The sequence below is a fragment of the Macaca nemestrina genome, chromosome 11 (assembly GCF_043159975.1).
Source record: "Macaca nemestrina isolate mMacNem1 chromosome 11, mMacNem.hap1, whole genome shotgun sequence".
In the NCBI taxonomy this organism is placed as follows: domain Eukaryota; kingdom Metazoa; phylum Chordata; class Mammalia; order Primates; family Cercopithecidae; genus Macaca; species Macaca nemestrina.
The window spans coordinates 76,206,263-76,233,099 of NC_092135.1; the positions used below are offsets into that span (position 1 = coordinate 76,206,263).

At 38.2% G+C, this 26,837-nt stretch overlaps 1 protein-coding gene across 13 annotated transcripts in view; it reads left to right on the top strand.

The window, feature by feature from the left end:
* LOC105468962 (oxysterol binding protein like 6) overlaps positions 1 to 26,837 on the top strand; it is a 207,579-nt gene that overhangs the window by 77,794 nt on the left and 102,948 nt on the right. For all 13 annotated transcript variants that reach the window (XM_011719442.3, XM_011719447.3, XM_011719448.3 and 10 more), the window contains exon 2: positions 13,680 to 13,874. The gene's annotated coding sequence lies outside the window, so the exon portion shown is untranslated. The remainder of the gene's footprint in view (positions 1 to 13,679; positions 13,875 to 26,837) is intronic.

Below are 26,837 nucleotides of genomic sequence, written 5' to 3' on the forward strand. Positions count from 1 at the left end.
TTCTTCAATTTGGCTCCCTTATCAAAGATGACCACTTATTTTCTTTTAGTGTAGAGAGGGATGAACAGGGAGAATCATAAAGCATGACTATGAATGATTTGAATCTGGAAATATGTGCAATGTGACTTTTGGGCAAAGCTGCTTTAATAATAATAAAAGGTAACATTGAGCACTTCCTACGTAATAGGCAATGTTGTTTAATTCTCATTACAACTCTGTGAGGTGGACACTCTCTTAGTAGCCACATTTCACAGATAGGGAAACCAAGGAACAGAAAGGAGGCATACCTTTCCCAGCATCACACAGATAGAGGGTGGCAGAGTAGGAATGTGAAGCGACGTGGTTCCAGACACTGGGCTCTTAGCCACTCACCTCATGACAGCTGCCTATTCTTTGTGGTGCTTTGAATTTCTAAATTCATGGTCTTTATTTCTATGAGCCTCACAAAAGTTGCATGTTTGATATGAATGTTTTAATCATTTGGGGATATAATTTCTCCCAGAGATGGCAATTTTTTAGTGTGAAGAAAGTATGATGTATATAGAGTTGTGAAAATAATCCATTGGTCTTGGTTTTGAAAAAGAAAAATGTTAACCTAGTATTAGTTGATCTGTGTTAGAAAGTTTACAGTACTCGGCCCTGAACACCTTACCTGTGATCTCAAAAGCAACTTGAACTAGGTTTTATCAGGCCAAATCCCTGTTTTGCAGATAAGGAAATAGAGGGTCAGATAGGCTGAGTAACCTGCCCAGGGTTTCAAAGTTAGAAAATATCAACACTGGGATTGGAATTAAGCCTGTTTAACTCTGAAGCCTATGCTATCTTTACACAGTACCACAGACTCCTACAGACTCCCACTTGTGCCCAAAGGAAGCTCTCAATTTCAAGGAAATTGCGGTTATGTGATAACATAGTCTACCTTGTTTGCCCTATCCAGTTTTTTAAAATCAGCCTATGACATCAAATTATATTTCCAGAAGAACAGCTTTGAATTGTAATGGATGGCATTGTTCACGGTCTCGGCATTTTAAAATTTATTTCAATTTTACTGATAATACCATCTATTTAAATACAGGAAGCTTTAGTCATAAGAATGCTAATATGCCTGATTTAGTTGTTAAATTTTGTTGTGCTCTAATGAGCAAACAAGTCACTGTGGAAACCAAATGGAAATCCAGATGAAGGGAGATACAGCAAGAGGCCTAAGAAATGGGGCAGCTCGAAATAATTCCCTCAAAGCGGACTGGGAGGCTGAAGAACTGACTCAAAGAGAAATTTGGCTGCTTAACAATGTTTTGTTTTTGCTTAAAAACAAAACAAAACAAAAAAAGAGAAATTCAGCCAGGGTTATTCAGTAAAGCTATATATGAAAAATGATACAGATTATACAAACCTGAGACTTATTGAGGGTCTATTTTATCATTTCAAAATCATTGTTTAATTTATGGCAGTGCCACTAACAGTGTTTACCTAATTTATAAATAATTTTAAACATTATTTTGACCTCAGTTTTCATGTGGCAAACATGTTTATATTTTAAAGAATATACATAATAGTTATTTTAAAGACTGACTCAGTTAAAACACTTAGAATCTCCTGCTCCCTGCCCAAGGATTCAGTTGCCATTCCAGTAATCCAATAGATACTAGACACACGATATTCTAGACCGAATGTTCCAGATGTCATTGATATGAAAGCCCTACCAGATAGAGGACCCAACAGAAAATTTCCCATTAGCACAACTTAATGAAGACAGTTCTGTAAAAGTCTGTTCTTTCATCTGGTTTAGGACTTAGATTGGTCTTTCAGGATTTGAGGCTTAGGAACATTACTTTTGTCCAAGAGTGAATATCAAAACTCATTTATGTAACAGTTTTTGAACTGAGTAGCCAGAGAAATGTCATCTGTGAACACAGGACCGCAGACAGTGGGCACCTGTCCAATGGTCTGGCAAGAACTTGCTGTTCAGCACAGCCCTGGAGCTTCATGTAAGAGTGAAATCAGCCTCTACTTGGCGATCCAAAAAGCATTTCAGTTACTGCCAAGTGCCATGTTAGGACTTGTCAACTTCTGCCCAAGTAGTATCAGACTGCTGATGTTTAGATATACTTTTGTTCATCTTTCCCGGTCTTGGCACTTGTGGGTTCTGTTATGTATCAGATTCCGTAATTTTGGCATTTTGGCACTTGGATATTTAGTGTTAAAGGCATATTAGAGATGATGATTGAAATGATCACTGTATACGCAGGTCTTGAGAGCTCTTGATCCAAAGCCCCAGAGGCAAACAGTATTTTAAGTTTGCAGCAGGGGAAGACAGGATCAGCTGTCTTATGATTTATCTAACTTGGAGCTATATTATCAGCTACTTCAATGGGAAGGAAGCTTTTAATGCACCACTGTTAGTAGCTGTTGGCAGATCACTAGTTGGTAAATGCCCTGGGGTAGCATTACAATTCTTTTCTCTCAGCTTGCTTCACAAGAAAACAAGTCTCATTGCATATCTTTTTAACTGAAGTCTTTCTTCAGCAAAACTTGTCTGAGTGTATGTACTTGTCCATTTGATTTAAATGATCAGTCACTTGAGCTTTAGCACACTTTAGCATCTTTCTCACATACTGTAGCAAAAAAGCACGAGCACGTGCCATGAGCATATGTGCACATGGTGCAGGTGGGCTTACAAAGATAGAGCAGTTGTAGACATTGCCCTCAGAAAGCATCCAGTCTTGAAAATGAAAGACACGTGTCAATAACTTTGATCAAGATGGGCTGAGGAAATTTCCATAGGTGCTGAGTGAAAGTTATGAAACTTAAGATCCTGGATAATTCCACTAGGCCACAGAGAATGGCTTCTTGTCATCCAGACAGGGCCTGAAAAGGATGGGATTTAGATTTTGGAGATGTAATGGGGAGACTGTTCTAGGTAGAGGAAATGCACAGAGTGGGTAAAGAATGAGTATGATTAGGGGAATTGCAAGATGTTTCATTTGCTTGAAGATTTCAAGAAGTATATCCTGGAAGAGAAAGGTGGAAAGTTAGTTGAGGTAAGATCATGGAGGATCTTTAATAGTAGGCTAAGGAATTTCGGCTTTATTCTCTCTTTCTCTAATTTCAATATTAACCAAGTATTTTAATACGGCCGGGTGCTGTGGCACATGCCTGTAGTCCCAACACTGTGGGAGGCCAAGGCGGGTGAATCACTTGAGCTTCACAGTTTGAGACCAGCCTGGACAACATGGTGAAACCCCATCTCTACAAAAAATAGCCAGGCATGGTGGTGCATGCCTGTATTCCCAGCTACTCGGGAGACTGAGGTGGGAGGATTGCTTGAGCCTGGGAGGTGAAGGTTGCAGTGAGCTCAGATTGTGCCACTGCACTCCAGCCTGGGTGACAAAGTGAGACCCCGTTTCAAAAAAAAAAAAAAGTAAACAGGTAAATAAAAAGTGTTTTAACCTAAGGTCTGATTATTATGCCATTAGCAAACAGTAAAGTGATCCTTTTGTCCGTTTGTTGGGGAACAAATACTACTGTGTATACAACTGCAATATTTATAATATGGGTGAAAATAGCATTTTTTGGCTGAAAACTTTAAACAGAGGCAGTCCCAAATACATCGCATAACCATATAACTCGGAGAAAGTCAACTCAGGCATCCAGCATACACTTATTTTGATTCGTCCGTAGATTTGCTGATGTTGGGATCTACATTTCACAGCTTTTTTCTTGGCCAGGTGGGTGTTGCTAATGCCTAATAGTCCATATCTCTGGCAAACAAGACACCAGCTTGTTTGAAAGCTGAGTCCTTGAGCTCCTTTATTTTTCTTCCCAATTTCCTACTTAGCATTTTCCCTTTACATTGGGCACGGGGTAAGCAATGAGATGCCCATTGATTTGCTGCCCAGGAAAGAGCAGCTCTGGCTTTTTTCTGTTCAAAGTAATTATTTTAGTGTACCTATAGTGTGCCTTGGAAATATTCTGAGCTGATGTTTTTAGTTATTGCAACCTAGTAAAAGAATTTTATCAGATAGGCTTGAAACACTTTTCAATTGATAAAAACATTAGTGAAAATGCCCATCTTTGTTAGTATTCTCTGGCTAATTAACTCAGTTGATTAAAGCTTGAGGCTTATGTGGGCAAGGTCAATTTTTTTTGCTCTGTGATTATCTCTTGCAAACTTGAGTCTTGGCTTTCAATAAATAAGTATAATAATAGCAAGCACTAGTGTAGTCCTAAGTGGTATACATAAATAAACTAATAAACTGTACATAATAAACTAATTTAATCCTCAAAATAATCCCAAAAGGCAGGTACTGTTACTCTCTCCATCTTCACAGATAGATCATGGAGCAGAAGCTATGTAACTTGCCCAAGGTCACATTACTGGTAATTGACTGAGCTAGGGTTTGAAGCTAGGCTGTGAGGCCTCCGGCCTTTACCACTGATCTCATTCAAATCCAGGGACACCGTAAGGGAGCCGCTAGATTTAATTAAGTAAACACAGTGTGTGTCTACATGTTTATAACTATGTATTCTCTCTAAGGTGAAACTTGGAATTTAAGAAATTTCAAACCAATATTACAATATCCAGACACCAAAAATATATTTACATCTCTTTTGTTGTCCATTCCACAGTATGTTTCAGATATAGGAGTGTGACTAGGATGCAACTTAAACTTCAGATTGTACCCTGCTGAGCAGTTTAAAAATTGTCCTCTAGGACAGATTCCATGATTTTTTTTTTTTTTAAATCAAAGACACAAATTTTTGTATCCAATTTCAGACACTTTCCAGAGCTTGAGCTTAGCACACTTTAGCATTCTTCTTGCATACTGTAGCAAAAAGCATGAGCACCTGCCATGGGCATATGTGCACATGGTGCAGGTAGGCTTACAAAGATGGAGCAGTTGTAGACATTACATCTGCATCTCTGAAGCGCACTCCTAGGTCCATAGATCTTTTCCCCAAGCAATAGAGAGTAATTGAGCAAGAGGATAACATGATCAAATCTATGTTTTAAGAAAGATAACTCCGATGACAGTGAAAGCTGGCCTGGAGGAGATAACGATTGGGAGTAGAGAAATGAAATGGTAATGGAAAAATAACTATTTTCTATCATGATTTAAGGATATATAGTGATGTCACTAACTAAGGAAATATATGGAAAGGAAAAGGGGCAAGGGTAGAAAGATAATGGGGCTGGGCACAGTGGCTCACGCCTGTAATCCCAGCATTTTGGGAGGCTGAGGCGGATGGATCACTTGAGATCAGGGGTTTGAGGTTAGCCTGGCCAAAATAGTGAAACCCTGTCTCTACTATAACTACAAAAATTAGCTGGGCACGGTGGCTCACGCCTGTAATCTCAGCATTTTGGGAGGCTGAGGCGGATGGATCACTTGAGATCAGGAGTTTGAGGTTAGCCTGGCCAAAGTAGTGAAACCCTGTCTCTACTAAAACTACAAAAATTAGCTGGGCATGGTGGTGGACCCCTGTAATCCCAGCTACTCACGAGGCAGAGGCAGGAGAATCTCTTGAACCCAGAAGCCGGAGGTTGCAGTGAACCAAGATTGCACCACTGTACTCCAGCCTGAGAGTGAGTGAGATTCTGTCTCAAAAATAATAATAATAATAATAATAATAATAATAATGGATTTGATTTTTGAACACATTGAGTTTCAGGTGCCCTTGATATATTGCAATGGAATGGACAGTAGGAAATTGGAAATGCAATCTGGAAAAGAGGTCAGCATTGAGGAGACTGATTGAGTAGTCTCCAGCAAATCGTAGGTTGAAGGCTTTAAAGCGAGACAAGGTCACCCAGGAGAAGCCAAACGGAGAAAAAACAGGGCAAAAAAAAAAAAAGAAACAAACAAACAAACGGAGGAACCAGTAAAGCTGACTTGGGGAGAAGAGACTTGGGGGAGCAGCAGCAGCAGCATAGCATTTGAGCACTTCCATATGCCTGGACTGTTCTGAACACTTTACGTGCATTAATTTGCTTAATCCTCAGGCAATTCGTGAAAGAGCTACTTTTTCCAGATGAGGAACCTGAGGCACAGAAAAGTAAAGTAATTTTCACAAGGTCACAGAGCTAGTAAGTCACTTTCAGTGGCAAATTGGTAGTAGCATTGTTAAGCAAATGTAATTGAGTTAAGATAGTTTTTTAACTGTTTTAAAGATTTAAATATAGGTTAGTAAGCTTTGATGATAGGATTTTCTACTTTCCCCCTGCTGTATCAAGTAAATATAGTACGATCATCATCATTCATGAGGGAAATATGATCTGAGACTTTCATAAATTTACCAATTCCCTAGGTCTCTTTCATGCATATATTCTGTCAAGATTCATGCATTTCTTAAATATTTTTATGTGATAGTTTAAGCTTTCCCTGAAGTTTTCTCTCAATTAATGAGCATTTGGGCATTGATTGGAGTATCCCCTGAAATGGTTTCGTAAGTCACATTTTTAAATATTTCTACTTAGAATAAATGTTGAATTGTTTTAGCAGTAATCTGAGAGATCATCAAATTTTACATTCTTTTTTTTTTTTTTTTTTTTTTAAGATGGAGGCTCACTCTGTTGCCCAGGCTAGCGTGCAGTGGCATAATCTTGGCTCACTGCAACCTCTGCCTCCCAGGTTCAAGTGATTCTCCTGCCTCAGCCTCCCAAGTAGCTGGGATTACAGGTGTGCACCACCATGCCCAGCTAATTTTTGTATTTTTAGTAGAGACAAGGTTTCACCATGTTGTCCAGGCTGGTCTCGAACTCCTGACCTCAAGTGATCCACCTGCCTCTGCCTCCCAAAGTGCTGGGCCTGGCCTTTACATTCTCTTTATAAGTTTCCCTGAACTTCTCTTTGTCTCTGTGAATCCATTGCTTCCTCAGAATCTCTTCATTTTGTTTTCCCTTTTATTACTACACTAGAAGTGAGTTTTTTTTTTTTTTTTTTGGAGCCCATTTTCTCACAATAATTTTTTAAATCACTTCATCAGAGTTATGTGCATTGAGGAGCAAGAACAATTAAACCATATCAAGTCACCACAGCTGGATCCTCTGCTAGGCAGGAGTCAGCAAACTACAGTAGGTGCCCACCACTTTTTTTATAAGTAAGTTTTGCTGGAACGCAGCCATGCTTATTTGTTTATATATTGTCTGTAGCTCCTTTCCTGGCATAGTAGCAGAGTTGAGTAGTTTCATCAAGGGATCGCACAAAATCTAAAGTATTTACTGATCTGGACCTTTACAGAAAGTTTGCTAACTCTTTAGAGCATACTCCTTTCAGAAGATTAGGATGTGTCCTAAGCATGTTTATAGTGCTTTAGAATTAATGGAGTTACTAATTTTTATAAAATTTTATTCAACTGAATAATAGAACTGTTGAGTAGTTTCTGTAATATTTTTTCTTTGGATTTCACACAGGTGTTGTCAAGGGAATAATAAAATTGCAGATTCCTTTAAATAGCCTCTACTGGGAATTCTTAGCTGTATGATCAGTCATCTGAATTTTCGTTGGCATTAACAATACTGTTTAATTTGGGGGAAAAAAAATCTTTGAATGGTTAATAAACGCCAAGTCCTTCCTGTGCTTGGCTTTTGAATTTTGAAGAAAGAAAACACTTTCCCTACCCTCAGAAAAATAATATCAATTAGATCTAAGTTATATGCAAACAAAAACACCTGAACAAATTGGCTAAATGGTATACCTGTGATAGACTGAGAAAATTATGTTTGTCTTGAGCAAATTAGTTTGTTAGGGTATATGGTTTATCAGCATTTATAAATAAAATATCTTGTTATACTTTGATCATGTTTCTGAAAAATAATGAATGTTTTATTTCTCACTGATTGTTTTGCTAAGGCAAGAAACACGTGAGGCTGTCTAGGTTCACCTTCTGTCCTGTCCACTGTTAGTTCTTGGTTTGTCCCCTCCTGTTTCCACTCTCCCAGGTTGCTTCATCCTCCCGTCTGATCTTCTGAGGTTCTCTCTTTTCTTTTTCCTCCCATTTGTTCCGCGGCTGGATCTCCCTCCCTGAAGTATGATCATGTGACTCTCCTGTTCTGAGCTTCACTCCTGTTCTTTACAGCCCACACGGCGAAATTCAGTCTCTCGCCAGCATTTAAGACCTTCCACGCTGTTCCAAACCTTTCCTCCGGCTTCCCCTCCTCTACTCTCCTCCTTTGTCCCCTAAGCTCTGAGCTCTGAACTACAGACTACACTTTCCTCTCTCTTGATTTTCATGTACTTTTATCACTGTTTGAAATGTCCTTTATTCATCCCTGCATGTCCATTTTCTGCCTGATCTACTCATCTTTCAAATGCCTCCTCTTTTGAGGAACTTCTTCTGATCTGATTCCCACCCAGCCGACAAACACCAAGCCAGAATTATTATTATTTTCATGCCATCAATATTTATAGCACATATTTTGCTTTTGTAACTTAAAAAGATTATTCACATACCTTTTCCTGTTATCTAGGGCTTTGAGACCTCTAAATTTCTTAAGGGCAAGAGCCTGGTTTTTGCTGATTGTTACATTTCTAGATCCTCTTTAGTGTCTGGTTTTGATGTTTATATATAATAACTACATAATTGACTTACTGTTGTGGATTAATCAATCAATACTTAGTGGTGGATATGAAAACTCTGATATGTTATTTCAGCTTGTGAATTTTAACTTCTTTGATATGTAGTAGCATTAATGAGATAAGATACTTTTCTGAGACTAAATGTCTTTTGCTGTTTACTCATTAACAAGAAAGCCACAGTGGTTACTATGTAAGAATGACTGAAATTTCTATGTATCATCTTCAGGAAGTTACCCCAGCACAACCTGTTTCCATTAAACCTATTGGGTTGTGGCACTTAAACTATGTTCTCCAGAGACTTAGATACCCTCAGTGAACTTGAAACTTTCATAGGTAGGAAAAGAAAAATCAATTTGTCTGAACATTGCTGCCAGTGGAAAAAAGCAAAACGATTATCTTTTACTAACTAATGAAGTTAGTGGTGACAATAGGCAAAGTAAGCAAGATAATAAAAAAAGGTGTTGTACTGTGTATTGGGCTACAGTTTTCTAGAAAAGCAATTTAGGATGCTGAACCCTAAATTGAGACCAATCCTTCTTTGTAGAAATGGTGTGAGCATTGAAATAAAACCATGGCCCATTTATGTGAGAAAATGATCAAAAGTGTCTCGTTTCTTGTTTTTGGTATGAAATAGACTTTGCTATCTAGATTACATAGATAACTCTTCTGGTTGTCTTTACTATTTTAACAATTCTTTATTATTGAACAGAGTGCGTGGGCTTGCTTAATCTTGTCTCCATTTTGCATTATATGCATTTACTTATTAGCTACATGGGACAATCTAATCTTTGGTAGACTACATCATGATTTCTGATGGGCTTGAATAAGAAAGGAGAGGAATGTGCAGGGTATGCACTAGACAAGAACATGTAGGCAAAACCCCGGCTGTGGGAGGATTAGTCACATAACTGAAAGGAAAAATTCCGTTGCAAAGATAATGGATCATTTGCTTCCTGAATGAGCCATTCAGAAGGAACCATTGCCAAGTCACTAAACTCCCCTGAATGAGATTTTCCAGAGACGCCCACTGGCTAGTACTGGTTAGTGTGGGAAATTTTGTTTAAATCAACCTTTTCAACTTTTACAACTTTTACAACTTTTACTTATTAACGACTTAGAAAGATAATGTTAGGATCCTTTTTGATCTACAGAGGGTATGTTTAAATAGAACATGATTCCTATTGTGAATGTGTTTCAGTTAAAACCAGATGTGCTGTACGAAAAGAAAACGCGTGTGTGTGCATGTGCGTGTGCACACACACACACGCACATCAATTTTGGTTATACTTTTTGAAAGAACCAATCTTCCTATCTCTTGAGTATATTTCTTAACTAGGGTATTTCTTAGTGTGGCTTTAAGAATTATTCTTCAATGTACTTTGTCACAAACAGTAATCAGGCTTGAACTTTATATACTTATCATCTTTGGACTTCTGCCCTGCATGCAGTTTATGTGCAAGGTAAAACAAGACCCGGTGTAATTTCTTAATTAAAATGATGTTGGAACAGGTGCGGTGGCTCACGCCTTTGGGAGGCCGGGGCGGGCAGATCACAAAGTCAAGAGATCGAGACAATCCTGGTCAACATGGTGAAACTCTGTCTCTACTAAAAATACAAATATTAGCTGGGTGTGGTGGTGCACACCTGTAGCCCCAGTTACTCGGGAGGCTGAGGCAGGAGAACTGCTTGAACCTGGGAGGTGAAGGTTGCAGTGAGCCGAGATTGCACCACTGTACTCCAACCTGGCAACAGAGTGAGACTCTGTCTCGAAAAAAAAAAAATTAAAAAATATAAAATTAAATAAAATAAATGAGGTTGAGTTGCCACTTAGTGAACTCTGGCTTTCTAAAATTAGTTAATATATGTCACCTAGAAATTTGGAATGTGAATGTGACTATAATACCCTGTATGTCCTAATCAGGCTTTTGAAGCTGAATTAAGACAAATGTTTCTAATGTTTTTGGCTTGAGTAACGATCAGAGATGATTGGTTATAACTGAACCATGTGTTAATAATGTGGTGGTAATTTTTAACTCAGAGTACTCGGTCCCCCTGGAGGTTATAGCGGGTACTACATTTCATCTGGCTTGTCTTTTTCAAAGTACAGAATATTCACAGGAACATTAATTATGGTTGCAGAACAAGCCAAAACCTCTGTTCTTTGACATTTCATATGCATTGTGTGAAAATATACATTTTCATGCACTTAATAGCAAAATGGACAATAATAGATTAGTTTCTCACAGAATACATGTAAGTCAAAACCTTGTAAATTTCAGTTTTAAACTCTAACATACAGTAAGTGTTAGAGTTAAAAATTGTGTGCAGGGCTGCATAAATGTCTCCTTTTGAGAAGTGTCTATTCATATCCTTTGCCCAATTTTTAATGGGGTTGTTTGTTTGTTTCTTGTATATTTGTTTAAGTTCCTTGTAGACTCTGGTTATTAGACCTTTGTCAGAGATGGATGGATTGCAAAAATTTTCTCCCAGTCTGTAGGTTGTCTCTTTGCTCTGATGATAGTTTCTTTTTCTGTGCAGAAACTCTTTAGTTTAATTAGATCTCATTTGTCAATTTTTGCTTTTGTTGCAATTGCTTTTGACTTTTTTTTTTTTTTTTTGAGATGGAGTCTCACACTGTTGCCCAGGTTGGAGTGCAATGGCGTGATCTAGGCTCACTGCAACCTCCGCCTCCTAGGTTCAAGCAGGATAGCACAGGGGACTCTTAAGCATGCCTTTTCTTTTTTCTCTTCATTTATCAGTGTCTTCTCTGTTTCCAAAGCTTGGCAGAGTTCATCATAGGAAGGAGCAAGGAAGAGGTGGCTAAGGGATTTTCTGTTTTTGTTTGTTTGTTTTAGACAGGGTTTCACTTTTGTTGCCCAGACTGGACTGCAATGGCATGATCTCAGCTCACTGCAACTTATGCCTCCCAGGTTCAAGCGATTCTCCTGCCTCAGCCTCCCGAGTAGCTGGGATTACAGGTGCCTGCCACCATGCCCAGCTAATTTTTTGTATTTTTAGTAGAGATGGAGTTTCATCATGTTGGCCAAACTGGTCTCGATCTCCTTACCTCAGGTGATCCACCCACCTCAGCCTCCCAAAGTGCTGGGATTACAGGTGTGAGCCATTGCGCCTGGCCTGCCAGGGGAGTTTCTATAGCTGACAATTCATATTCTACCTGCCTATAATTAAATGAGATTAAAGAGCATAGATTGAGTAGTGCATGCAGAAAATAAAAAGATGCAATGCTGAGCATAGAAAAAGAATCCTGATGGACCTTAGCCTTTGTATTCAAGGTCATCATCATAATCAACAATTAAATTTTATTCAGAACTTACAAGGTACACAGAATTGTCTTACATAGAATTTTTTTTTTTAAATTTAAGGAAGTGGAAGGGGAGTTAGAACAAAAACTTTTTCAGAAAGATGGTACTTAAGGGGGCAGTCATGGCATTGGATGCTGGCAGAACATAAATCTTTTGCAGTTTCAATAAGTTGTAGTCTTAGAATATGTGTGTATGTATACATGTGCTTGTGTGTGCATTTTTCCCCTTCTCAATAAGTTAAACAAAAAAAAAAAAAGGGAAAACTAAAACAGAGTGAAAGAATAGGCTTGAAAAAGAAGTCAAACCTGCGGAGTGATTTTTAAAGCTGGCTTGTGAATAAAGGAGCCTACTGGAGAGGTTTATGGCTGGAAGGAAGAAATATCTGTCATGTTTCAGGATCAGAGAGTAACTTCTACTTTGGATTACTCGTCAGATTTTTCTCTTATGATGAATTTATTTATTCTCTTGTAAAAATATTGTGTTTTAGTCCATTTGTGTTGTCATAAAGGAATACCTGAGGGTGGGTAATTTATAAAGAAAAGAGGTTTATTTGGCTCATGGTTCTGCAGGCTGTACAAGAAGCACAGTGCTAGCATCGGCTTCTGGTGAGGGCCTCAGGCTGCTTCCATTCATGGCAGAAGATGAAGGGGAGCTGTTATGCAGAGATCACATGGTGACAGAGGAAGCAAGAGAGAGAGAGAAAAGAGGAGGTCCCAGGTTCTTTTTCAACAACCAGTTCTTCTGGGATGTAAGAGTGAGAACTCACCCCTCAGAGTGGCACCAAGCTATTCATGCGGGATCTGCTCCTGCGACACAGACACCTCCCACCAGGCCTCACCTTCACCATTGGGGATCACATTTCAACATGAGACTTGGTGGGGCCAAACAAACTATATCCAGACCATAGCATACTCTTTCTTTGCTCTTTGAGAAATTATGTCAAGTTAAAAACTATATTCTTTTATAGTATGTATAGAGTCCGTTCTTCTTGCTAGAGGATTGTTCTAGGAGTTTGGCTACAGTTCTCCTCTTCTATAGCAAATTAGAGACTGTTCATGGGTTTTTGTCCAGGCACACCACTTCATACTTACTATTTTTAAAAACTCTATTGGGTCAGGCGTGGTGGCTCAGCCTGTAATCCCAGCACTTTGGGAGGCTGAGGCAGGCAGATCGTCCAAGGTCAAGAGTTCGAGACCAGCCTGGCCAACATGGTGAAACTCCATCTCTACTAAAAATACAAAAATTAGCTGGGCATGATGGTGTGTGCCTGTAATCCCAGCTATTCAGGAGGCTGAGGCAGGAAAATCACTTGAACCCAGGAGACGGAGGTTGCAGTGAGCCGAGATCACGCCATTGTACTCCAGCCTGGGCGTCTCAGCGAGACTCTGTCTCAAAACAAAACAAAACAAAAACCAAACAAACAAAAAACCCTGTTGAGGTTTATATTTAATTGGAGAGCTAAATGTGGTTCTGGAAAATATATTTTGTCCCCTTTTAGGAAATATTTGCTATATCACTTGAGAGTTTTCATACTCCAAGCTCTGGGTAAGATGTAAATTATGAATGTTACTGATTACTGAGAAGGTCAGTGGTTACGTCTTTGAGGTTACATAAAACTGAACAAAGGAGATAAAAAGCTGAGGCACGTACCCATATGAACTTCCTCTTCGAAAGATAAATTAGGAAGAATTTTCTGATTGTCCATAGGCAGTCCCAGTGAGAGGCTCACCAAAGTTCCGTAAAGATGTGCTATATGACTGTAATCTCTCTTTTTCAGGTTCTGCCACTTGCTGGGAAAACAGCAACAAAAGGATATTAAGGAGCCACCCCTGTAATTTACCCAGAGAGCCTCAGCAAGGTCAAAGACACATCGTGTCCCAAGGAGAAAAGCTGCAGGCATCTGAGGATAAACCACTGTGAAACAGCTTTGACGATAAAGCTGACTCGGAAGACTTTGACTCCAAGGTGCAAGGTGAGTTAGAAGAACACAAGCTTAAAACCAAAAGCAGGGTTAGGTTAGACAGTGTTTAATAATAGCAAAAGATTAGTGAGACACCACAGTCACAGGAAGGTGTTTATTTATATCTCTTATTTGTATGTCAGATCTTAAAATAATATGTCATAATCCTCATAATAAAAAGTTCTGGGTTTTTTTTTTTTAAGGATAGGAAGGAGAAAAATGTGAAAATATTTGGTAACCATTTTCTGTTTTCTGTATGTAGTCTGGCATCATGTGGAAATATGATACTGCTTTTCCTTTCTTGAGCAATGAACATGCAGACCTAAACCTTAAAATAGACAAAATGTTATCCTTGCTTTCTTTATACACATATCCACAAACCCACATTTGACTACAGGTACACATTCTTAAAATGCATCCAGCTTTTATAATCTTCCACAATAAACAACGAGACAGTCAACTTTTTTTTTTGCCCATGAGACTGAAATGGCTAATGTGGTACTAGCAATACTTTCTGTGGTCTCCTTGTCATCTTTCATATTTGCATTTATTATTTTAACTGCAATATAAGAGCCCCTTGATATATACTATTTGATATTTTAGGCCTACTGAGTTTGTGGTCTTCACCACTTAGCTGCACACTTCCCAGTTATCTGAAGCTTTCTACTTCTTCAAAGTCAGTCATCCCCAGGGTAGAAGTTTGTGGCATTAATCGTCTTTGGGAGCTTTTTACAAGCTGCAAATCCTCTGCTCAAACCTTCTTTGCCATGGGCACAGGGGTGGTGGTGGTAGTGGTGATGATAATTCAGACATATATGATTTGGGGACAGTTTCTTTTGTATCCTGATGCTACTCCCGCCCTTTCCTAGCATGGACTGGTCCCTCTTAGTAGAGCAGAAACCAAGGCTCGGTAATTTAGTGTAATCATTGTTACATGAGAAGCTTCCTGTTTATTACTGTATTGTTTAAAAGTGCATTTTACATTAGAGCTTGCAAAGTAGTAGGCCGGCCACAGGTCAAATTTTTTACTAAAATTTTTTAACCTGTAAAAATTTTCTTTTTGTAAGAAAATTAATTGCCAACATTTGAAAATCTGGAAACTTCACATAAAAATCAGATAGATCAGATATCTGGTTTCCCTTGGAAGATTAAAAATCTGGTCTTGTTACTATCCCAGTGACTGCACTTTGCTAGTATTTTGCATTCCCTAAATATTTAACTGAATCAATATTACAGATTATGGCAGCTGCCTGGGACATGTAGGCTTTTGAGTTGAAGAGTCCTGCTTTAAGCGTCAATTTCTTCTGCTCTCTGTATATGAAGTCACTTCTATGTACTTTAACATAACATTCCATTAGTATTTATCCTCTGCCATTATTTCAGCATTTATTATTTTATATAAAATATATGAGCTTGGAGAAGCTGACACTTGCCAGCCAGGCTTACCTATGAAGTAAGAAGACTTTTCAAAGGTAAGATGTTTCAGGCCGTGGGATTAGTTGGGAGATCTGATTTTCATAGTGATGTGCTCTGCATCATTTTTTCCAGATGTTGAGGATGTCATCTCAGAGTCTGATATTTCACGACCTAAGAGTTCAGTTGCCTGATCTGACTGTTTTGGTTCCAGGGAGGTAAACTGATTCACCAAATAGACTTCTTTTTTAATGATCCCTGTAGGGCTTTAGAGTCCATTTTCTAGCCCCTCACTCATTCTGGACACCAGGGCGACTCAGAGAGCAGTAATGCTGTGCCCTCCATATGTACAGAACTTTTAGCATTGAGAAATCTTGCCATCAGAATTAGACATACCTCCATCACAGTGAGTTGTAGTTAATCACAAACTTGTCTTTCCTCATCTTTGATTGCTATATATTGTTGCTAAATGAAATTCATTCAATCATGTTTCTGTCAATTAGATATTGAACCAAATGTTTATATGGTAATAAAATACTTTAACCATGGAAGCATTTCAAATCGTAGGGTCCTTATGGGCATAGCATTTCTGTGCCTGCATTAGCTAAACTCAGTGTGGGGAAACTGATATACTCCCAGAACAATGGTTCTTCTTCTTCTTCTTTTTTTTAAACCAATTATTTTACTAAAACATAAGATTTACAGATATTTTCCCATAATGCATTTAGAGTTCAACTGGTAATCCCTGTTACTTAAGCAGATTTTAGACCACAGGGTGTCCATTTTTTTCCCCCTAGATACATCAGACATATTGTAAATCTCTTCTTGATTGGTATCCATTTTTAAATGTTGAGGCACACCGGAAAGAAGACCAATGGATGGGATTTTTATTTTGAGTATCTTAGTGTCCTTCTGCCTGCATTACTTTGCTCCGTCTCATGGATTCTCTTAGATCAGCATTGCCTAGGATCTCTCAATACTTGACCACATGCAGGCGTGAAATTGTGCATGAGTCCCTTTGACTATCAAGTTTAAGTTCATGGAAATAAAGTACCTGGAAATTTGTTTCCACACATTTGCTGAGTTGTGACTTGACTATAGGAGAAGGAAACTAAACTCTTTTTGAAGGGGAAATTCAGGGAATTGATATCTCATTTTCTACATGAATTTTGTTTGCTAGATTCACAGAGCCTATCTCCCCCACTTCCCCCCGACAAAAAAAAAAAGAAAGAAAGAAAGAAAGAAAAGAAAGAAATTTGTTTGCTTTTAGTCACAGGAATTAAAGAGTGTGTGTGCATATACACTCAGAAATGCTTTCAGAAACCCCCCTTATCTCATTTTCTTGGAGTTCCTGTTATCAGCTCCACATTCCATTTCCTTTAACTCCCTGAGGAAGTGACAACCAAGACTGAAAAAATGGGGGAAAAAAATGTAGGGAGGGCTTAAGAGCCATTGTTGACATATAAAACAGGTTGAAATGTGTTAAAAAAAAAAAAAAAAAAAGAAAGAAAGAAAGAAAAGAAAAGAAAAAAAGTACAACTAACAAGTGAGCAAAAATAACATGGTTAAGTAAAAACTGGAAGAGGAGAAAGAGTATTCAGCCCTGACATGGTGAGGAAGCTGCCATTGGCTCCCTTTTATCATTTGTGGATCATGAGAATTCCCCCTGGAGTAGTGGAAATGGAGAGAATAGCAAGCAGGAATTGGCAGTGCACACGCCATTTCACCTGCCCTGTTTCTTCCTGTCCTGGACTTTCCCTCAGGTTGAAGGGAGTCTCTTCTGCTTAAGGAGTGCCTAATCTGAAGAGCTGAGGGACCCAGGGGAGGTAGCAGGCCAGTAGCCACCTCCTGTCTCCAGGGAAAAGGAGTGAGACCCCAGAACTTCTTTCCTGCCTGTTGAAAAGAATGGGAACAAAGGAGGGACAAGAGAAGATTCTTTGTCTGGAGAGAAGGGCTGTGCCCCAGGCCGGCTCTCGCCTGTGTGTTTGTCCTTCTCAATCTGGTTGGTGAGGTTTTAGAAAAATGAGTCACCCAAACACCTTAAAGATTTAGACCAGTTCTGAAAAATAAATTGTACCTTGAATACATATCCAGTAAAAGTATAACTGTGTAAGTAACTAACTGGGGGGGGGGAAGGAGTATACTGTTCATATCAAGGTTTTCATATATAAATAGTAGGGAAAAGGGAGATTTTTTTTTTTTGAATTTTTTTAATTTTTTGATACGGAGTTTTGCTCTTGTTGTCTAGGCTGGAATGCAATGGCGCAACCTCAGCTCACTGCAACCTCTGCCTCCCGAGTTCCTGTGATTCTCCTGCCTCGGCCTCCCAAGTAGCTGGGATTACAGGTGCCCTCCACCACGCCCAGCTAATTTTTTATATTTTTAGTAGACATGGGGTTTCACAATGTTGGCCAGACTAGTCTTGAACTCCTGACCTCAAGTGATCCACCTGCCTCAGCCTCCTGAAGTGCTGGGATTACAGGAGTGAGCCACCGCTTCTTGCCAGGGACATTTTTTTTTTTTATTAAGACTTTTTTCTTCTCTTGATTTTTGTTTTTGCTTTTTCTTTCTTTCTTTCTTTCTTTCTTTCTTTCTTTCTTTCTTTCTTTCTTTCTTTCTTTCTTTCTTTCTTTCTTTCTTTCTTTCTTTCTTTCTTTCCTTCTTTCTTTTTTTTTTTTTTTTGAGATGGCGTCTCACTCTGTCACCCAGGCTGGAGTGCAGTGGTGCGATCTTGGCTCACTGCAACCTCCGCCTCCCGGATTCAAGCAGTTCTCCTGCCTCAGCCTCCTATGTAGCTGGGATTACAGGCATGTGGCACCACGCCTGGCTAAATTTTTTGTATTTTTAGTAGAGACGGGGTTTCACCATATTGGCCAGGCTGGTCTCAAACTCCTGACCTTCTGATCCACCCGCCTCGACCTCCCAAAGTGCTGGGATTACAGGTGTGAGCCACTGCGCCTGGCCTTTTTTCTTTTCTTTTTTTTTTTTTTTTTTTTGAGATGGAGTCTTACTCTGTCACCCAGGCTGGAGTACAGTGGTACGATATTGACTCACTGCAACCTCTCCCTCCCGGGTTCAAGTGATTCTCCTGCCTCAGCCTCCCGAGTAGCTGGGACTACAGATGCATGCCACCATACCCAGCTAATTTTTGTGTTTTTAGAGGAGACAGGGTCTCACCATATTGGCCAGGCAGGTCTCAAACTCGTGACTTCATGATCCGCCCACCTCGGCCTCCCAGAGTGCTGGGATTATAGGCATGAGCCACTGCACCCGGCCAGTTTTTGTTTTCTATATTTTAAAAATACATTTCATTTGAAAAAAATTCAAACTTACACTTTCATATAAGAATAGCACAATGAACAACCATATGCACACACTGAGATTCATCTATCTCCTTCTCTATTTATCAGAAGTCATTAGAAGTAGACATCGTGTCATATCCACCCCTGCATTCTCCAGTAGGCATATTTTAACATGCACATTTTCCTACAGAACCATATTGCCATGTCACACCTAACAATATGAATGATACTTCTTCGGTATCATCTACTACTCATTCCGTATTCAAATTTCCCTGATTGTCTCAAAATTCTCTTTTAATAGGTGGTTTGTTTGAACCAGATCTGAAGAAGTGCATACACTTCACTTGGCTATTGAGTCTCATAAAACTGTTATCTAGAATATTCCCTTTCTTTTCTCAAGTCATTCACTTGTTGAAATTAAGCTACTTTGGGAATAGAACTTTCCACATACTGAGTTTGGCTGATTGTTGTTACTTAACTTTTTTCTCTATTACTCAAATTTACCAGAACTTGGAAGTTAGATCAAGAGGCTTGATTGGATTCAGATTTAACTACTCTGGCAAGAATTCTGCTTCCTTTTGCTGTATACTTTATGTAGTGTCACCTCAGGAGGCACTTGTGGTCTGGTTACCCCACTTTTAGTGATGCTGTCATCGGACCGTGTTTCGGAGAAGAACATCCTGATCCCTCCATTGTAAAGTTCCCCCATCCATTTTTTTTTTACTTCATGATTTTGTCAGCCAGTAATTATTGCCTGAATATATTATGTCATTAGGGGTTATAAAAATGGCGACCACCCACCACCACCCCCCATCCTATTATGCCTTCTACATTTGTTAGCTGTCATTCTTTTATAAAGAACTTCCATCATTAACTAGTATTTGGTGGCCCTGAAATACAGTTCATATAGGAAGGGCAGGGTGAGTGCTTAATATTTCCCTAGTAATTGACAATATCAGAGTTGGTGCTATAGTTTCTTCAAAAGGTGATATTTATGCTTTTTAGTGAGAAACTTCCCTTTTTTCTTGAGAATCATTGTAAATTGATGGATTAAAAAATATTTGTTATGTTTCACACACTTAATTATAGTGGTTTATTGTTTTGTTTTGTTTTTCATTTTGATGCTCAAACAAAACCTTCTTTATTCATTGTGAGCCTTTTCAACCTGGCTCCTGTGTGTATGTATAGAAAAGAGAACCTATCATATATGAATCACAGTGAATTTGCACATACTGGACACACCTATATGATCAGCACCCAGACCAAGATGCAGAACATCCCCAAAGCATCCCTGTGCTATTAATTTCTTTAACTCAACTTTTTGATATAACAGGTTGCCTCAAATTCTTCTTGTGCATTCCATACCCCAGTCTAAGAATCAGCCATTCCAAGCAGCCTGGTTCTTTTTAATAGGAAACAGAATTTAGAAACTATAGTCAGGCACTAGGGGCGCTCGTTCCCATGGGTTGTCAGTGTTTCCATGCCTTTTCAGAAAACAAGGTAAGAAATACATATGTCCAAAAAGAAAAAAAAAATGATGAGTTCATGCTGATTTTCCTGAGTTAACTTTATGGAGTCTTAATTTTTAAATTTTATATTTGTATCTTTTTTCTTTTACATTGAAACCATTGGTTCAAACAGCATTATAAATGTATTTTATCCTTTGAGCACACAAAATAGTTTCAAATTAATAATTTCAGCATGACAACTACTAATTATTGTTATATTTTTATACAGAGATGACCTTACAGAATAAAGAGTTAACTATGAGGGTTTTCTTTTTTTAACCTTTTATTATCACTATTATTTTTAGTCATTCAAAATTTCTGTATGAAGACAGAAGAAGAATTTTTCTTCCCAACTCCATTTTTAGTATTAATGTTGATATGTTTCTTGGCAGCGATATTCAGTCTGTTAAATCTTTAGTTCTCCAGATTATCTGAGTTATTTGCAACTCACTGCATCATATGCAGGTGTTCCAGGAGTGACAGTGGGATTATTGTACTCTTTGGATGGTAGATCAGTGTGTACCTTATTGAATGCCTTTGTCAGTGTCCACTTCATCATCATGCAGGTCCAGAAACAAAGGAAAGATGAACACTCTAAATAAAGCAGAGAGACTGAAGGTGTTCCAGTGTTTTTATTTTCTTGCTGCTTCTTTTTATTGCTTCCTTTTATTTGATAAATGGATACTTATGGTGCTTGTTTTGGAATGGTTTTCTTTTCTTTGGTTTGTCAAGTGACCAAGTGCTTTGTTTTCTGGACACACTTTGTTATATTTGACCCTGGGAGAATGTTAGTGTTCATAGAAAATATAGGAACAGGTAGTCTCTTCCTTCCTTCCTTAAAGTCCTTCCTTCCTTCCTTCCTTCCCTTCCTTCCCTTCTTTCCTTCCTTCCTTTCTTCCTTCCTTCCTTCCCTCCTTCCTTCCTCCCTTTCTCTCTCCCTCCCTCCCTCTTTCCCTTCTTTGCTTCCTTCCTCCCTTTTTCCTTTCCTCCTTCCCTGTTTTCCTTCCTGCCTGCCATCTATCCATCCATCCATCCATCCATCCATCCATCCATCCATCCATCCATCCTTCCTTCCTTCCTTGCTGTTTTTTCCCTACAACCAGTTAATTCCTTGAACCTGAATGGCAGAGGTAGGCAATGGAAGGGAAGATAGAGATCTAGACCATTCCCCCTTTTGTCTTTTAAACTTTCATTTTTGACTTTTATTTTAAGTTCAGGGATACATATACAGGTTTTTTATATAGGTAAACACATGTCATGAGGGTTTGTTGTACAGATTATTTCATCACCCAGGTTAAGCCTAGCACCCCTTAGTTATTTTTCCTGATCCTCTCCCTCTTCCTCCCATCCCCCACCCTCCAGCAAATTTTTTTTTTTCCCGAAACTCAATGATTGCTACAAGACCTTCCAGTAAACTTTTAACCCGTCTTCTCAAAATATCTTGTTCCCAAACGACCATAAAATTGAAATCCAACATTTGTGAATTATTTTTCAAATATGTCTTACATACAGAAGAATGATTAATATTTTAATAAGTCTAACTTTGATGGTAATTTAAAATTTTACTTTATTCACTTTGCATATCAAATGATTAATGCCAGGAACTACTGTTGCAGTGAACCAACAACACAAATCTCCTTTGAAAGGCTTGTCTTTCCAAACAACAATTCTAAACTTTGCTCTTGTAAGAAATGACTACGAAGATGAAGGAAAAACACACATGCTCCCTAAAACTTCAACTGTGTATGGCTGGTACTAGTTATTTAAAGGGTTAACACTTTAGAACTAAGAGTCATCTAAATGGATGTCTTTTATCATGTGTCTTACATCATCCCCGCTATGTCTCAAGTGTTTGGTCATTCAGATAGGCTTTCATCCATCCATCCATCCATCCATTCATTCATCCAGCAAAGTCTATTGAGTGTCAATCCTCCAGGCACTGTTATGGGTTATAACGCAGAGCAGGAAACAAGAGGCCTCCGGAGATAGACAGTAAGCCAGTACACAGATAATATAAATACTGAGTGAGATAAGAGCTATGAAGGAAATGAAAAGAGTATTGTTCTAGGAAGTGACAAGGTGTGTGTGCCTATTCTGAGGTAACACTTGATCTGAGAACTGCAAGATGATTTGCTGACTTTTTCATGTTTAGAATACTAAATTTGAAAGTACGGTAGAGTTTATTTAAACAATAACTGCAGTTTTGGCATTTGAATTTATTTCCAAATGTCTATTTTTTTTTTTCAGCTGGCACTATAAGTAGTTAAAGTTTCAGATGAAAATGTCTTGTTTTGTCAGCTTCTGAGAAACTGGTGAAAACTGGAGGAAGTCTTGGGTAAAGGGTGTATGGGGACTTCCCATAGTATTTTTGTATCTTTCCTGCAAATCTAAAATTATTCCAAAATAAAACATTTAAAAGAAAGATACTGGTGAAGAAATGCCAAAATGTGTACTGAATCAAGTACAGTGTTGCTTAGATTTACAAAGATGAAGAAGCTACACTTCCACAGAAAGGGGTTTTGGGCAGAGTGGTGGGTAAGAGAACCCGTGACCTGAATTCTCTTCCATTTTGGACTTTTGTCCCATTGCTCATTTTTGAACTAGACATATTCTGCCTTTTAAAAATACTTCATTTTAGGCAGGGGATGGGGAAAAATAAAACAAAATAAGCTACAATGCTTCGTTTTAATTTCTTAAACTTCAGCAATCCAATACAAGCTACAGATAGAGTTCGTTTACCTTTTTGCTTTTCTTTGTGCCCAACTAATTTTCAAAAATTTTTTTATGTTTAATTTTTGTGGGTATGTAGTAGGTGTACATATTTATGGGACACATGAGATGTTTTGATCTAGGCATGCAATGTGTAATAATCACATCATGCAAGATGTGGTATGTATCCCTCAATCATTTATCCTTTGTGTTACAATCCAATTATGCTCTTTTAGTTATTTTTAAATGTACAATTAAATTATTATTGCCCATAGTCATCCTGTTATGCAATTAAATACTAGGTCCTATTCATTCATTCTAACTATTTTTTGTACCCATTAATCATCCTCACCTCCCCCAACCCTCCACTACCCCTCCCAGCCTCTGCCAACTAATTTTTGACAAAGGCACAAAAGCTATTTAATGAAAGGAGGATAGCCTTTTCAACAAATAGTGCTCGAGCAATTGGACATCTGTATACAAAACAGCGAACCTCTAAATTTTATACCTTATATAAAATTAACTCAAAATAGATCACAGATTTAAACATAAAAAGTAAAATTATAAAACTTTTAGAAAAAAATAGGAGAAAATCTTTAGGATCTAAGACTTGACAGTGAGTTCTTAGTCTTTAAAAAAAAAAAATCCCTTTGAGTACTTTATTCAAATAATAATGAAATATTCAGAAAAACAAAGAATTATCAGCAGTCACCATGTGCACATTGACTGCGTGTCCTGGATTTTCTGATTCAGTTTCTCTTTCAATTATTTTATTCTACTTTCCCACTAGGTGTCTTATACCTAGAATAAATGCACTGCGTTGTTCCATATAATCATGGGTTATACCAATTTTGAACCTAATTGAAAAAGGAGGTAAAACCCAAATAGCTAGATATTTTTAGAATCTAAAAAATGTTTTGAATAGAAATAATTCTCCAGATTTGGTTTCAAAGGCAGAAAGAGAGAGAGACAGTCATCATCATTACCAAATAATACATGATACCAGATGTCTTAAAACTATCCAATATTGATTGAAAAACGTTTTTTGAAAGGTACAATTAAGCTATCAAATTAAGATTTTCATGAGCTAAATTTGAATGCTAAGAACAGGTTGTTGCATTTAATGTCTTCTGGAATGTAGGATGACAATTAAGGGATAACATTAGCTTTAGGAAAAGAGATTTTAGTATAGCTGTTCCTCAGTTTATGATGAGATTAACCTTTCATAAAGTTGGAAAATTTTAAGTCAAGCTATTGTAATTCAGAGACCATCTGTGTTATCAAATTCTGTTTCTCTAGTCAAATCAGTTTCGACCACTACAACTATTTTTTTTTTTGAACATTTCTGGATTTTTAAAAATTAACAAATTAAAATTGTATATTTTGATCATGAACAACATGTTTTGAAAAATATAGACTTGAGGGCATGGCTGAATTGAGCTAATTAACATGTGCATTACCTCACCCTTAGCTTTTTTTTTGTTTGTTTTTTTTGTAGTGAGAACACTTAAAGTCTACTCGTATCTTAGCAATTTTCAAGGTCTCTTTTTCTTTTTAGTTCATGCATTTTCCTAAAATACTCTTGGTCTACTTAGGGTTATATCCTTTAGGTGGAACTTAGCAATTCTTTTTCTCAAGGGGTTTTTAATAGAACTAACATTATAAATAAAACTTTGATGAAAACAAGTTTCTATTTTATCTTATTAATATTTTTCAGTTTTTACATTTGCAAGCATAAAGTATCTTCTTTCTCATGTTAGGGGAGATAGGGAAATCTGGAGTTGGCAAGAAGCAATTAAATTCAGAATGTCCTGTGTAAATTGTTTACCAACTGTAGTGCGGATTAACAGACCTGTCTGCCATGGGAAACTGTTTAGTAATCTACAGTCTTTGAAGGTACTTGCCAACATCTGGTTCCAAGAATGCATCTTGATGTTTCATAGTCTAGCGGTTACTCCAAGGTTCAGCACTATAGCCCACAAGCCAAATATGCAGCCTGTTATTATAAATAAAGTTTTATTGGAACGTAATCATGTTTATTCATTTGCATATTGTCTAAGGCTTCTTCTCCACTACAGTGGCAATTTGAGTAGCCATAGCAGAGATTGTATGGTTCACAACGCCTGAAATATTTTCTGTCTGATCCTTTGCATAAAACCTTTGCAGAGCACCACCTACCCTCCATCCCCCATCTAGTCAAAGGCAGTGACTGGGTTATCTCTTTGGGTTACTGAATCTGGAATCTGAGACACTTTGCAATTGCAAGGGTTAGTGGACAACAGAAGTCCTGTGGGCTCATGATAAAGCTTTTTGATTTATTTTCTTTATTGGAAGGCACTGTGTTTATAATAAAAATTATAATAAAACACAATTATAATAAAATTATTTAAAATTTACTTATAATAAAAAATTAATGGAGGTACTGTGTTTATAAGAAAGTCATTTTTTGTAAGCTATCTAAAGTTGTTGAAACTAATTTGCAGTATAAAAACCATTTAGGAATATATAAAGGTTTAATGCTACGTGCTTTAATTATCCCTAAAATTCTTGTTCCAAAACGTTTTTAATTTCAGAGGAAAAATCTTAGCAATTCCTTTATTTTCGAGGCTTTAGGTCTGTGACTTGGCGGTGATTCTGTGTCTGATACTGTGTTACTATTCCCTAGTTTTGTTGGTGTTAGGCCAGTGAAGAATGGGGCCCAACTGGCAACTCGGCATACCTGCTGCCTGCTGGCAGGCTTATTAAAGCACAGATTGCTGGGCACCACCCTCAGAGGTTTTGATTCACAAGCATAGATGAACTCAAGAATTTGGATTTCCAGGAAGTTCCCAAGTGATATGTTGATCCCAATGCTACCCTTGAGAACCTATGTAGTAGATGATTAGCTCTGACATTTCCCAAGCTTGGGGTCTGTGAAGAAGAGTTATTACTATCCCTGTTTTATAGATGAGGAAACTGAAGCAAAGAGAGACTTCAGTAAATTGCCTGAGGTTTCATAACTAGGAAGTGGCAGAGTTGGGATTGGCTTCAAACTCAGGCAATCCATGGGATATTTTAGTGTAAAAATAAAAATGAAAACCACTACAAGAGAAACCACTACAATGAAAACCACCACACACGGTGGTGTACTGGCAAATGTTTAACAATCAACTCTTAAAAACAAAACAAAACAAAAAGCCCAGATTTGAAGCATTTGCATGGCATAGATACTCCCACCACGGTCTATTTCAAGGTCTCAGGGGAACGTCTTTGAAGCCCTGAACTGGGGGGAGATGCACAGAGCTCCTGAGCTAGTGCACGCCAGCTCCAGCTCACCAGTAGATACGTGCCAAGGTTACCACACTCCAATTAAATGAGTTTACAAGGCTGCAGAACCTGGGACCTGGCAGTGGATTCTCAGTTATGTCAGCTGTTCCTTCCCTCATGTAACAATGAATGAGCAGTAATTGAAACCAACACTCATGCTTGAATGCCCAACACAAGTAGAATTTTGGACATCCCGATATGTGGGTAATGACCTGCATAAACACTGCTATTCTGGAGGATGACAGTTTTTCCAAATTCTGCTTAAGATTCCTGACCACGAGATGTTGTAATTAGTAGATGGTATCTAGTAAATCAGGTGCCAGGTGCCATAATTCTGTGTGGCCAGGCTAACCCATCAGTGGTGTTATGAAAGAATTAATGCTACTGCATCTATTTCCTATTCCTAATGTCCCTCAGGCCCCTATAGTACCGTTAGCAGTCTGGCAGGCCTTTTTTTAAGAACAACTGAGAGATTTTATCTTGGGAATGTTGAACCTTGTACAGTCTCTCTCTCCAGCTCACTATTGAACAGCTAGGAAACTCCAGTCTACAAATCATGTGGGTTATTTTGGGTTATCTTTAAGCAAATACAGTAAAATTAAAGCACTAGGCTGGGTACAGTGGCTCATGCCTCTAATCCCAGCACTTTGGGAGGCCGAAGTGAGAGGACTGCTTGAGTCCAGGAGTTCAAGAGCAGCTTGGGCAACATAGTGAGACAGCCATCTCAAAAAAAAGAA